This window comes from Ranitomeya imitator, chromosome 4 (genome assembly GCF_032444005.1).
Source record: "Ranitomeya imitator isolate aRanImi1 chromosome 4, aRanImi1.pri, whole genome shotgun sequence".
NCBI lineage: Eukaryota > Metazoa > Chordata > Amphibia > Anura > Dendrobatidae > Ranitomeya > Ranitomeya imitator.
This window is the reverse complement of record NC_091285.1, coordinates 492,963,978-492,978,571: the sequence shown is the minus strand read 5'-3', so window position 1 is coordinate 492,978,571 and position 14,594 is coordinate 492,963,978.

Genomic DNA, 14,594 nt, shown 5'->3' with positions numbered 1-14,594 from the left:
GCCCGTACAGACCCCCGGCAGGCCGCACAGACCCCCGAGAGGCCTGTACAGATCCCCAGCAGGCCACACAGACCTCCGGCCAGCCGCACAGACCCCCGAGAGGCCCGTACAGACCCCCAGCACCCCACACAGACCCCCGAGAGGCCCGTACAGACCTCCGGCAGGCCCGCACAGACCTCCAGCATCCCGCACAGACCCCCGAGAGGCCCGTACAGACCCCCAGCAGGCCCACACAGAGCCCCCACGGTCCCGCACAGACACGCAGTCTCCGCCCACGCACCGCCCACACTCTTCCCCCCTCCGGAACAGGATGTACAAGGACAGAAAGGGCTTATTTTAATTCCGATATTTGTGTCCCATTGACTTGCATTGGTATCGGTATCAGCGATATCCGATATTTTTTGGATATCGGCCGATCCAATCCGACACCGATATTTCCAATTAACGGAAGGTGTCGCTCAACTCTACTTATGAGCTGTAAATTACTGTCACACAATATAGAAGATGCACATCGCTATTCACATTACACTTAAAGCTGCTTGACACTGTACACCTAGCGTGATTGTTGTCTTTACATTCAGGATCTTAGCAGAACAGGCCATTACTCTTAGACCGGCGTCACACTGGCGTTTTAAACGGCCGAGTGCAATGCGATAAAAAATCGCATTGCACTCGGACCAATGTTAAGCAATGGGGCAGCTCCCACCAGCCGACTTTTTGTCGGCCGATTTCCTCGGTCCGAGACAATCGCAGCATGCTGCTTTTGTCTCGGACCGAGAAAAACTCTCGGCTCACTCGCACCCATATAAGCCTATGGGTGCGAGTGAGACAGCGCACACCACTCGGATATCATCCGAGTGCTGTGCATTATAAGCGGACCCCAGCAATGGAGGAGATGGAGAAATTAGTTTCTCCGCCTCCTCCGCAGCTGTGCTCCGATCCTCCCTGTGCGAGAGAATCGGAGCACAAACGCTTGACCCTCGGCTCTTGCTCTGCTGCAAGCAGGAGCCGAGTGTCATTAGCATATCGCATCGGATGCAATACGCCAGTGTGACGCCGGCCTTAAAGTTATAAAATCACGAGTCAGCATCTTTACCTGTTTTTAGCCACAATCTGGTCTCTCCTGCACCATGCAATGGTTGTTGTAACCCACCCGACCACTATGTGTTCCAAAAGTCACTTTTCTTAAAACAGTCTATGCGACTCACAACGAAGCTACAGAGCCTTGTTCTGAATTCCCATGGATATGAATCGAGAAGGTTTTAAAAAGTGACATCTGCTTCATACAACAATCACTGTATCATTTGGACTGGGACAACTACAGTGACGTGGTGCCGGAGCGGGGCTGAAAACTGGTGACGGCGACTAATAGAGAGTATGTTACTACATGAATTACATTTACATACGTGATCCATAATAAAGGGATAAAAAAAATCCTGGAGTGGTGCTATAGGCTTCAGAAATGATCATGTTTATATAGTTATAGAAAGACCTTGCTGCTAATAAACATATCAGTAAAGTGGAAAATCGTGTTACTAAAAAATGGCAGTTATTGTTACACATCTCTTCTATTTCCTTAAGTATGTGGATTGTTCAGATATTTTATGTAAGTATGCAGCTCCAGTCTTCAGTTGGTGTATGTTTTTCTTGTTTCTATTGTTAATCTGTATATTTAATATTTTTTTATCTGTTCAACACAAAAAATGTGTGAGTGTATTGTGGTAGATCAGCTCACCAACTGTTTAATGAGGTAGTCACAGGAACGCTTTTCATTTAAATCTTCAGCTAATTTATTAAAATATGCATCATAAACCAGGTAAACAGAAAAATAGCCATATTCAGTCTTCTTGACTTCACCCATTAACCCAAAGGTGATTTTAATCAGTTCTACTTGTCCATTTAAATTATAGCCTGAGAGAGACATGTTTGTCTATGTAATTGTGGGTATTTTAGCCTGAGAGTGGCATCTTCAGTAGTATATGAAAGTGGCATGTCCAGTAGGATACGACCCATCAAAGAAGTGTCACATTGCTGTGGTTGATCGGCACTCATTTTATCCATCCATCTATCTATCTAGAAAAAATCAAAGCAGCACCTGCAAAAATGGGGGAGGGCAGAGGTGCAGAACCTCCCAGGCATATACCAATCCTCCAATACACATAAAAATAAAGGCAGCACTCCCAAAATAAAAGCTTCATTTTTATTTTTTTTTATTTTTTTCCTGCAGAGACGAGTCCTGCCTGAAAGAAGTGATGGCAGACTGCGCTCGATGAAGAAGAAAAGCGAAGATGAATATCTTCTACTAGAGACGTCACTATGCATTATGTACAGATCTCCTGTGTATAATGTCACTGGTGATCGCTGTATTATCTGTACACTGACAGTATATTGTTAAATATTAATTATTAAATTTTTGACTTAGTCTTATTCTCAATTCTGTACTGAGCACATTGTCTCTCACTGACATTACAAAAGCTATTCCTGTATGTTTAGCTCAGAGTAAGTTAACACCATATAGAGAGAACATGTGTTCTATAGGACATATATAATCACGGTTCTTAGGAGGGTGGAGGCTGCCTCCTCCTGCTGTCACCTTCACTCTCCACGGACTTCAGACTACTCACAGAAGAAATGAACAGCTGGTAGCCATGATGACTTCTACTCCATGACAAAGACAGACGCCATTTACCATTCAGAATCTCAAATGGACAATCTCTTTGCAACTACTTCACCTATTTTATGTTTTGCTGCAATGTGTTTTTTTGTGGACAATCCAATAAACCACTACATTTTTAATGAAAATATCATGACATTTTTCTTTAAGAGTATCGCATCTGGTAAAGAGTCCTGAATAAATAAATGCGCGAAATAAGCATATTTAACATATATACAGAGCTCCTGTGTATAATGGACCAGTGATCCCTGAATTACTTGTATACCCTATACACTATATACAGAGCTTCTGCGTATAATGTCACTGGTGATCAATATATTGCCTGTATACTGACACTATATACAGAACTCCTGAGTATAACATCACTGGTGATCATTCTATTACCAGTACACTTACACTATATAGGGAAATCTAGGGGAGGAAGGAGAGTAATTGCGGAGCTTACCATGCTGTAGATCGAAATCAGAGTTTCAAACTGGAGTTCCTCTTGAAGGTGCCGCACCCACTGCTGATCACAGACAAAATGATGGGAAAAAGGGAGAAGATCCTCGGCACAACCATCCAGGATATGATAAAATTTGATTCTTTATTTTAAACTTGTTAAAACATTAAAATAGAAACCTCAGGACCTGACGCGTAGTGTAGTGAGCTGCCATATATATATCAGACCTATGTCAATTAGCAAATATAATTAATTAAAAAAGATTCAGTGCTCAGGTGTCAGACTCCTAGAATGTGAATGCTTAGTATATGCAAAGACAATTAATCAAGTGTTATAATACCCATTATAATATATTGCATGTCGCTATGATGCCCCATATGATTGGATAGCATAAATGAATGGTTAATGCAACATGCAAAAATACAAAGAAAACAATTGACATCACAATTGCTCACAGCAAGAAAAAGCATGAACGGTGTCAAAAATGAATTCAATTATTAATATGTGGCAGACACAAATAAACATTAAAACTCTATACAACCGTGTTCACACTGACTGTAAAAGCATAGAATATAGCGCGAATGGAATACATAATGCAAAAGATTGTAAAAAAAATGCTTAAATGTGAATTAGGCTACTTTCCCACATCAGTTTTTTGCCGCCAGGCAGGATAGTGAGAGAGACCCCAGAATGGAAAAATACCATTTCTGGGCATGTGCAGCTGAAAAAAACGGAATCCGTCGCTGGAGTCCGTCATTGACGGATTCCGGCGCCATAGGCTTCCATTATAGGAAAAGCCGGACAGCGCTGGATCAGGCGCTGGCCGGTTTTTCGATGGACAAAAAAAACGTTCATCTGTCTGTTTTTGCCGGCGAAATTTTGATCCGGCGAAAAATTAACAAAACGGAAGTCCACAATAGAAAGACGTAGTACAATCCTGGACATGAAAAGAAAAGCACCTAAAGTCTAAATTTTTTCTTCAGATATTGGGAGCTCCAATGGGGTCCAAATTTTTCCCATTTCTTGCAATCCTCTTCATGGCGTGGTGAGAGGAAATCTACTTTTTTTTCAAGCTCCAGATCACTACACCTCATCTCAGTAATTCTATGAATAAGAGTGTTTTCATACACCAGAAGCGCGTTGGGTCCTGAGGTTTTTATTTTAACCCCTTAGTGACAGAACCAATTTTTACAATTCTGACCACTGTCAATTTATGTGGTTATAGCTCTGGAACGCTTCAACGTATCCCCTGATTCTGAGTGTGTTTTTTTTTGTGACGTATTGTACTTCATGTTAGTGGTAAAATTTCTTTGATATGACTTGCGATTATTTATGAAAAAACTGGATATTTGGCAAAAATGTAGCACATTTTGCAATTTTCAAACTTTTAATTTTTGCACCCTTAAATCAGAGAGACATATTGCACAAAATAGTTAACATTTCCCACATGTCTGCTTTACATCAGCACAATTTTTTTTGCTAGGACGTTATAAGGGTTAAAAAATTGACCAGCGGATTTCTCATTTTTCCAACAAAATTTACAAAACCATTCTTTTTAGGGACCATCTCACATTTGAAGTGAGTTTGGAAAATACCCAAATGTGACACCATTCTAAGAACTGCACCCCTCAAGGTGCTCAAAACCACATTTAAGAAGTTTACTAACCCTTCAAGTGCTTCATGAGAAATAAAGCAATGTGGAAGGAAAAAATTAACATTTTACTTTTTTCACAAAAAATGTACTTTGGAACCAATTTTTTTTATTTTCACAAGGGTATCAGGAGAAAATGGACCACAAAATTTGTTGTTCAATTTCATCTGAGTACGCCGATACCCCGTATTTTAGGGGGGTGCTATACACTTATTTCTCGCTAAAAAGCGACGCTGAGGCATAGGTATCCTTAATTGCCGTTGTTAAAAGGCGTATCGGCAGTCATCATGGGGTTAATGTTTTTTTAAACAGTTTCCAGTTACCTGTACACTGACATTATATACAGAGCGCTGCTGTATAATGTCACCGGTGAGCAGTGCATTATCTGTACACTATACACTATATACAGAGCTCCTGTGTATAATGTCACTGGTGAGCATTGCATTACAGTAGATAAACTGTGTAGAAGGTGTGGGTTAAATCCACGCTGCCTTAATAATGAAGTTCCAAAGGATGATGAAATTAGACGGTGGTTTATTCAATGCGTTTCAAGGTCAGTGCGACCCCTTCTTCAGGATATTTCCACATACATCATCATACATCAGATGAAAAAATGATCACTACACCTCTAGATGAATTCCTCAAGAGATGTAGTTTCCAAAATGGGGTCACTTGTGGGGGTTTCTGCTGATTTGACATTACAGGGGCGCTTCAAATGTGACATGGCACCTGCTATCTATTCCAGCGGAATATTCAGTTCAATGATATAAATTTCTGCGAACCTTTGGGTTCAAGGTGCTCACCTTACCTCTAAATAAATTCCTTGAGAGGTGTCATTTACAAAATGGTGTCACTTGTGTGGGATTTCCACTGTTTAGGCACATCAGGGGCTCTGCAAACATGGCATGACGTCAGCTATCTGTTTCAGCCAATTTTGCATTCCAAAAGTCAAATAGTCCTGTTTTCCTTCCGAACCTGCCATGCGCCCAGTAGTTTTCCACTAGGTATGGGGTATTGATGTAGTGAAAAGAAATTGCACAACAAACTGTATGATTTATTTTCTCATGTTATCATTGTGAAAATGAACAATTTGGGGTAAAAGCAACATTTTTGTGGGAAAAATTAATTTATTAATTCCATATTGCTTTAATTCCTGTGAAGCACCTAAAGGGTTAATAAACTGCTTGAATGTGGTTTTGAGCACTTTTAAGGGTTCATTTTTTTTATAATAGTATCACTTTTGGGTAATTCCTGTCACAAAGGCCCCTCAAAGTCCCTTCAAATGTGACGTGGTCAGTAAAAAATTGGCTTTGTAAATTTTGCTGGAAAATGAAAAATTGCTGATAAACTTTTAACTCTTCTAACCCAAACCCTAACACTAACAAAAAATTATGTTGTAAAGTAAACATGTGGTAAATGTCATTTATTGTCTATTTTGTGCGATATAACTATCTTGTTTAAGGGCATGAAACTTCAATGTTTGCAAATTGAGACATTTTCCAATTTTTTGTGATATTTTTGATATTTTCATAAATACCGTATATACTCGAGTATAAGCCGAGATTTTCAGCCCATTTTTTTTGGCTGAAAGTCCCCCTCTCGGCTTATACTCGAGTCATACCCAGAGGTCGGCAGTGGAGGGGGAGCGGGGGCTGTCTAATTATACTCACCTGCTCCTGGTGTGGTCCCTGCACGTCCATGGCTGCCTGACGCCCCAGCTTCTTCCTGTACTGAGCAGTCACATGGTACCGCTCATTACAGTAATGAATATGCGGCTCCACCTCCCATAGGGGTGGAGCCGCATATTCATTACTGTAATGAGCGGTAACGGTGACCGCTCACTACAGGAAGAAGCTGCAGTGTCGGGGAAGCAGGGACTGCACCGCGCCAGGAGCAGGTGAGTATAACGGGGAGGGGAGCGCTGCGCGATATTCACCTGCTCCTCATTCCGGCGCCGCTCTTTCTTCAGCGTCTTCTGCAGTGACGCTTAGGTCAGAGGGCGCAGTGACGTGGTTAGTGCGCACCCTCTGCCTGAACGTCAGTGCAGAAGACGCTGAAGATGGAGCGGTGCCGGAACGAAGTCAGGTGAATATTGAAAGTGCCAGGGGCCTGAGCGACGGAGAGGTGAGTATGTGATTTTTTTTTATCGCAGCAACAGCAAATAGGGCAAGTGTCTGTATGGAGCATCTATGGGGCCATAACATTTGTGCAGTACTATATGGGGCAAATATCTGTATGGAGCATCTTATGGGGCAATAACGTTTGTGCAGCACTATAAGGGGCAAGTGACTGTATGGAGCATCTTATGGGGCCATAATCAACATTTGTGCAGCATTATATTGGGCAAATGTGTCTATGGAGCATCTTATGTGGCCATCATTAACCTTTATGCAGGATTATATGGGGCATATTTTAATATGGAGCATCTTATGGGGCCATCATAAACTTTTTGGAGCATTATATGGGGCCCCTGATTCAATATGGCTATTCAAAAACACTTAACCTACTGATGTCTCAATTAATTTTACTTATTGGTATCCATTTTTACTTTTGACATTTACCGGTAGCTGCTGCATTTCCCACCCTAGGCTTATACTCGAGTCATTAAGTTTTCCCAGGGGGGGTCGGCTTAAACTCGGGTCGGCTTATACTCAAGTATATACGGTAAACATAAATCATATAGATCAAAATCCATCATTAATATGAAGTACAACACGTAAAAAAAAATATTCTAAGAATTACTGGGATACGTTAAAGCGAAACAAAATGCGACACTTATCAGAATTGTAAGATTTGGCCTGGTCAGGCAGTTGAAAACAGGCCTGGGGTGAAGAGGTTAAGCGGTACACGTTGCTTATATGGCGAAATGATTCAGGCACTAGAAATATTGTTTTTCTGTCTTCCATGTATGTTATGGCAATTAATTTAATAAATTAAATACACAAAATGGAAAGTTTTGAGAGTGTGATGAATTGACACATACTAGAGAATTAAATTGTAAAATATTTATTTTTATACATATCTACTGTATATCTAGTGTCACACACAATAAACACCAGACACAAACAATATAGGAAAGTTATTTATACAACAGTGCATCAGCTTAACGTAATAAATAATATCATCGGCAGACTACTCCTAGTGCAATGCAGTTTTGGTGTTGTCCACGTTCTATACAGTATTACATTTAGGATATTATAGGACAGGTTGAGTATTTTGCACCTGTGGCAAGACATATGAAGACATGGACTACATCTTCTTGCAAGACTATGGGCATTGTCAGCAGAGTGTTATGGGTGACAGAATTGCATCAACAGAGTACAATAAAGCAGTAGGAAGAACTGAATAATTAATTTGAATTATTTACTTTTTTTCTAACAACACAAGGTAACACGATACACCCACTCTGTGTGGCATTGTGTAATTAATGATTTTGACAAATGATGCCTAAAATTACATTATTTTTAGATTTTAAAATGTGTTATACTCTGATCTAGCCAGGGAGGATTCCTATGTACGGTCTGCTAATGTTTATGAAATCTTATACCCACAATGGATGAGAATACAACCACTTGGGGAAAAAAGCCTCTTCACAATGTCATTGCCATAGAAGTCCAGCTCATTGAAATAAATGTCCTCCAAGAGGAGTATGTCAGCACGCTATATATCAACGTCCACAAGTATCACCCCCCCGATAAGAGTGATGTATTGCGCTTTATATTTAGCATGTGCTAAAGTTGCACAACACCATGTCCTTGTCATTCCGTTCTATACAGGGCCTATTTACAGCCAGAAGTGTGTATGCTAAGGGCAGTATATACCCGACATAATCTTACATTTTACCCTTATATATCTATCATCCTGGAAATTACAGAAATATTTCTAGAGAACAGTTGTCAGACTTGGTGCTTTAGTTTTACAGTTCTTGGATGACTTGAAATATGTAGGAAGTATACAAAACATTTCACTATCAGCACTGTACACAATCCTGGCACATACAGTGGGGCAAAAAAGTATTTAGTCAGTCAGCAATAGTGCAAGTTCCACCACTTAAAAAGATGAGAGGCGTCTGTAATTTACATCATAGGTAGACCTCAACTATGGGAGACAAACTGAGAAAAAAAAATCCAGAAAATCACATTGTCTGTTTTTTTAACATTTTATTTGCATATTATGGTGGAAAATAAGTATTTGGTCAGAAACAAAATTTCATCTCAATACTTTGTAATATATCCTTTGTTGGCAATGACAGAGGTCAAACGTTTTCTGTAAGTCTTCACAAGGTTGCCACACACTGTTGTTGGTATGTTGGCCCATTCCTCCATGCAGATCTCCTCTAGAGCAGTGATGTTTTTGGCTTTTCGCTTGGCAACACGGACTTTCAACTCCCTCCAAAGGTTTTCTATAGGGTTGAGATCTGGAGACTGGCTAGGCCACTCCAGGACCTTGAAATGCTTCTTACGAAGCCACTCCTTCGTTGCCCTGGCGGTGTGCTTTGGATCATTGTCATGTTGAAAGACCCAGCCACGTTTCATCTTCAATGCCCTTGCTGATGGAAGGAGGTTTGCACTCAAAATCTCACGATACATGGCCCCATTCATTCTTTCATGTACCCGGATCAGTCGTCCTGGCCCCTTTGCAGAGAAACAGCCCTAAAGCATGATGTTTCCACCACCATGCTTTACAGTAGGTATGGTGTTTGATGGATGCAACTCAGTATTCTTTTTCCTCCAAATACGACAAGTTGTGTTTCTACCAAACAGTTCCAGTTTGGTTTCATCAGACCATAGGACATTCTCCCAAAACTCCTCTGGATCATCCAAATGCTCTCTAGCAAACTTCAGACGGGCCCGGACATGTACTGGCTTAAGCAGTGGGACACGTCTGGCACTGCAGGATCTGAATCCATGGTGGCGTAGTGTGTTACTTATGGTAAGCCTTGTTACATTGGTCCCAGCTCTCTGCAGTTCATTCACTAGGTCCCCCCGCGTGGTTCTGGGATTTTTGCTCACCGTTCTTGTGATCATTCTGACCCCACGGGGTGGGATTTTGTGTGGAGCCCCAGATCGAGGGAGATTATCAGTGGTCTTGTATGTCTTCCATTTTCTAATTATTGCTCCCACTGTTGATTTCTTCACTCCAAGCTGGTTGGCTATTGCAGATTCAGTCTTCCCAGCCTGGTGCAGGGCTACAATTTTGTTTCTGGTGTCCTTTGACAGCTCTTTGGTCTTCACCATAGTGGAGTTTGGAGTCAGACTGTTTGAGGGTGTGCACAGGTGTCTTTTTATACTGATAACAAGTTTAAACAGGTGCCATTACTACAGGTAATGAGTGGAGGAAAGAGGAGACTCTTAAAGAAGAAGTTACAGGTCTGTGAGAGCCAGAAATCTTGATTGATTGTTTGTTTCTGACCAAATACTTATTTTCCACCATAACATGCAAATAAATTGTTAAAAAAACAGACAATGTGATTTTCTGGATTTTTTTTTCTCAGTTTGTCTCCCATAGTTGAGGTCTACCTATGATGTAAATTACAGACGCCTCTCATCTTTTTAAGTGGTGGAACTTGCACTATTGCTGACTGACTAAATACTTTTTTGCCCCACTGTAAGTAGACACTTAAATAGGTGCAGTGAATGGATATTTTCAAGGCAAAGTTTGATTCATTCACATTTAACTGAAAGTTTCTATGACATCTCAAAGCCTGTGTCATGCTATATGTAATATGTATAGGCTGTTTTGAAGCTAAGTGATACTTCCTTGGACATCTTAAAGGGGTTGTCCAGTCAAAATCGATAAATCTGCAGTCACTTTTGTGTGACTGCAGATTTATGAATCCCCCCAGTGCGCACACTGAGCTGCAGGCATTCACCAGTTTCAGACCCAGGAACGGAGGCTATGTATGAGTTATACTCACCCCCAGCCAGTGGGTGCGACCTCGCTCCATACACTTATATTGCGCAGAAGCTGTGCCCCGACCAGTAACGTGGACGGTCAGTGGGTATGTTCGACTAGAGGGTGCAGTATTGCTCCATACAAGTCTATGGCTGCGCCCACTGGCCGGGGTTAAGTATAACTCATACATACCCTCCGTTCTTGTGTCTGACACTGGTGAATCTCCGAAGCGCAAAGTGCGTGCGCTGGGGGGATTCATAAGTCTGTAGTCACACAGAGTGACTGCAGACTTATCGGTTTTGATCGGACAACCCCTTTAAGATATTTAACGAGTAACTATACTTTCATTTGGTTATTGATCAGCCATTGAAAAGGCATGAATCTTTTGAAATATACTCCAGTACCTTATTTTGTTTTGTTTTCCCTCAAACACCATGTCAAAAATGCTATTTCATCTGCCTTGTTCATGCTCCTTTAGAAGCTGCTCTGAACTGCTGCTCTACAAAGATTCATAACTTTTTAATAGCTCTTCTAAGTTTTAATAAAAAAAGCTTTAGCTACTCAATAAAATGTATTTCTAGTAGTGTATACACTATAAATCCAAAGTCCAGAATAAAGAGAAAAAAATGCAATCGCACAGCCGCTATACGCTAGACCCTTACTGCTCCAGGGGCAGAAAAATGCACTATTAAAGCCTTTTGTCAGAAAACAAACTAAACAAAAAAAACGCTAAAAAGATTATACCTTGGTGCTGCTTAAGAAAAACAGATCCAACATGATACATAAGAAGAGACTGAAAGCGCACTCACCGGTATATAATATATACCGGTGAGTGCGCTTTCAGTCTCTTCTTATGTATTATACACTATAAATGATAGTGACTTTAACATTGTAATGCTATATCTTTTATAGTAATTGATTTGGATTACTTAAAAGGAGAATACATTGCTATTTCCAATATGGGTTCATATGTACGGTAGGTATTTCTATAGAATTTTACTAACAGAATACCACTCCCTTATGTATTATCTAAGTAGTCACACGAGTCATGGGAATATGGCAGTAATCCAGTAATATACATATATTGACAGACATAGAGAGTAAGAGTAGAGATCAGAGAAGGCTCGATCTATACCAGTATGTAGATGACGTACTGGAAGAATAAAACCCTCCCCCATGGCCTCTATAGCCTTCAGAATGGTAGCAGCTTGTTTCTGGATCTACTTATAGAAGGAAGATCAGCACTGGAGAACTTACAGATGCCCCAGAAAATGACATACTAATCAGTGTAAAAGCACAAGAACATTCATGAGCACATGCAGATGTTCTAGTATTTGGCTGAGGAGGCGCTGTATATTGTAGTTTTGATCCATTGACAGATAGGCATACTTATACTGACCACTGGAACATGGATGCTATTTCTACTTTCTGCCTGAGTATCTATTAGATATTGCTTGATTGCTGTATTGTAGACGAAACTAATAAAGTGATGATATAGTTGTCATACATACATGTATTTTACTGTATTCAGTTTTTCACTGAGCATCATACTTACTATAGCAGTGAATGTAATGGAGCGCTGTATACGAGAAGCTATGATGTCATTGGGTTCTGTGGCTTCAACTCTTAGTGTTCAATCAGATGCACAATACATAGTCCAATATACTTAATGTATTACTTAGGCTACGTTCACATTTGCTTTGTGCGCCGCTGCGTCGGCGACGCAACGCACAACGCAAATAAAAATGCACCAAAACGCACGCAAAAACGCTGCGTTTTGCGACGCATGCGTCCTTTTTTGACGAAATTTGGACGCAAGAAAAATGCAACTTGTTGCGTTTTCTGCGCCCGGCGCTTGCGGCAAAAAAAAAAAACGCATGCGTCGCACAACGCAGCACAACGCATGTCCATGCGTCCCCCATTTTAAATATAGGGGCGCATGACGCATGCGTCGCCGCTGCGTCGCCCGACGCAAACACGCAAAACGCTAATGTGAACGTAGCCTAAGTGACTTTAATCTTAATGTTCAGATGATCACTTAAAACTGAACTCATACATCCCCCAATGTTATCTCTATGATCGTCCGCATGCTGGCTGTCGCTGTGATATTAACCAACTGTGTTGTAAGAAAAAGTGTACTGCCTTTTCTCTATGTACCATTGTTACACAGGACACCATGTTACTCCACCATGTTACTTATGGCCTCATTTCATGCAAACATGAATATAAGTGAATATAGGTTAGAAGATCCAACTGTAGCTATATGGATGGATGTATTAGCTATTGAAACACTATATATAGAGAGAGAGAGAGAGCGTGTGTGTGTTTGTGTATACATATATAAACATATATATGCATGTACTGTACAACCCCTGGCAAAAATTATGGAACCACCGGCCTTGGAGAATGTTCATTTAGTTGTTTAATTTTGTAGAAAAAAAAGCACATCACAGACATGGCACAAAACTAAAGTCATTTCAAATGGCAACTTTCTGGCTTTAAGAAACACTAAAAGAAATCAAGAACAAAAAATGTGGTAGTAAGTAATGGTTACTTTTTTAACCAAGCATAAGGGAAAAATTATGGAATCACTCAATTCTGAGGAAAAAATTATGGAATCATGAAAAACAAAAACAAAAACACTCCAAAACATCACTAGTATTTTGTTGCACCACCTCTGGCTTTTATAACAGCTTGCAGTCTCTGAGGCATGGACTTAATGAGTGTCACACAGTACTCTTCATCAATCTGGCTCCAACTTTCTCTGATTGCTGTTGCCAGATCAGCTTTGCAGGTTGGAGCCTTGTCATGGACCATTTTCTTCAACTTCCACCAAAGATTTTTAACTGGATTGAGATCTGGACTATTTGCAGGCCATATTTAAGCGTAAATGTAGGCACTACTAGAAGTGTGGTGCTCAAGTAGGGACCCAAACCGTCACAATTATAGCGAAAAACTTGGCATACACCAATGCGTAGATGCTGAGAAAAAGGGTTTTTTTTAATGAGGTAGAGTACAGCTTCATGCTCCCTTTCCACAATATAGGAGCTTCTTGTCCACAACAGGGACTCCCTGTCTTCAACATGACCTGGGGTACCCCCTTTTAGAAAACTGTGAGAGGTACATTGATGAAGGTCTAGTGTATAGACCGAAATGTCTACTACTGTATGTACTCTACCTCATTAAAAAAAACCTTTTTCACTGCATTTACGCGTTGGTGTGTGCCACGTTTCGCGCTATATTTGCAGGCCATGACATTGACCTTACGTGTCATTTTTCAAGGAATGTTTGCACAGTTTTTGCTCTATGGCAGGATGCATTATCATCTTTCAAAATGATTTAATCATCCCCATACATCCTTTCAATTGATGGGATAAGAAAAGTGTCCAAAATATCAACATAAACTTGTGCATTTATTGAAGATGTAATGACAGCCATCTCCCCAGTGCCTTTACCTGACATGCAGCCCCATATCATCAATGACTGTGGAAATATGCATGTTCTTTTCAGGCAGTCATCTTTATAAATCTCATTGGAACGGCACCAAACAAAAGTTCCAGCATCATCACCTTGCCCAATGCAGATTCACGATTCATAACTGAATATGACTTTCATCCAGTCATTCACAGTCCACGATTGCTTTTCCTTAGCCCATTGTAACCTTGTTTTTTTACTGTTTAGGTGTTAATGATGGCTTTCGTTAGCTTTTCTGTATGCAAATCCCATTTCCTTTAGGCGTTTTCTTACAGTTCGGTCACAGACGTTGACTCCAGTTTCCACCCATTCGTTCCTCATTTGTTTTGTTGTGCATTTCCTGTTTGGAAACATATTGCTTTAAGTTTCCGATCTTGATGCTTTGATGTCTTCCTTGGTCTACCAGTATGTTTACCTTTAACAACTTTCCCATGTTGTTTGTATTTGGTCCAGATTTT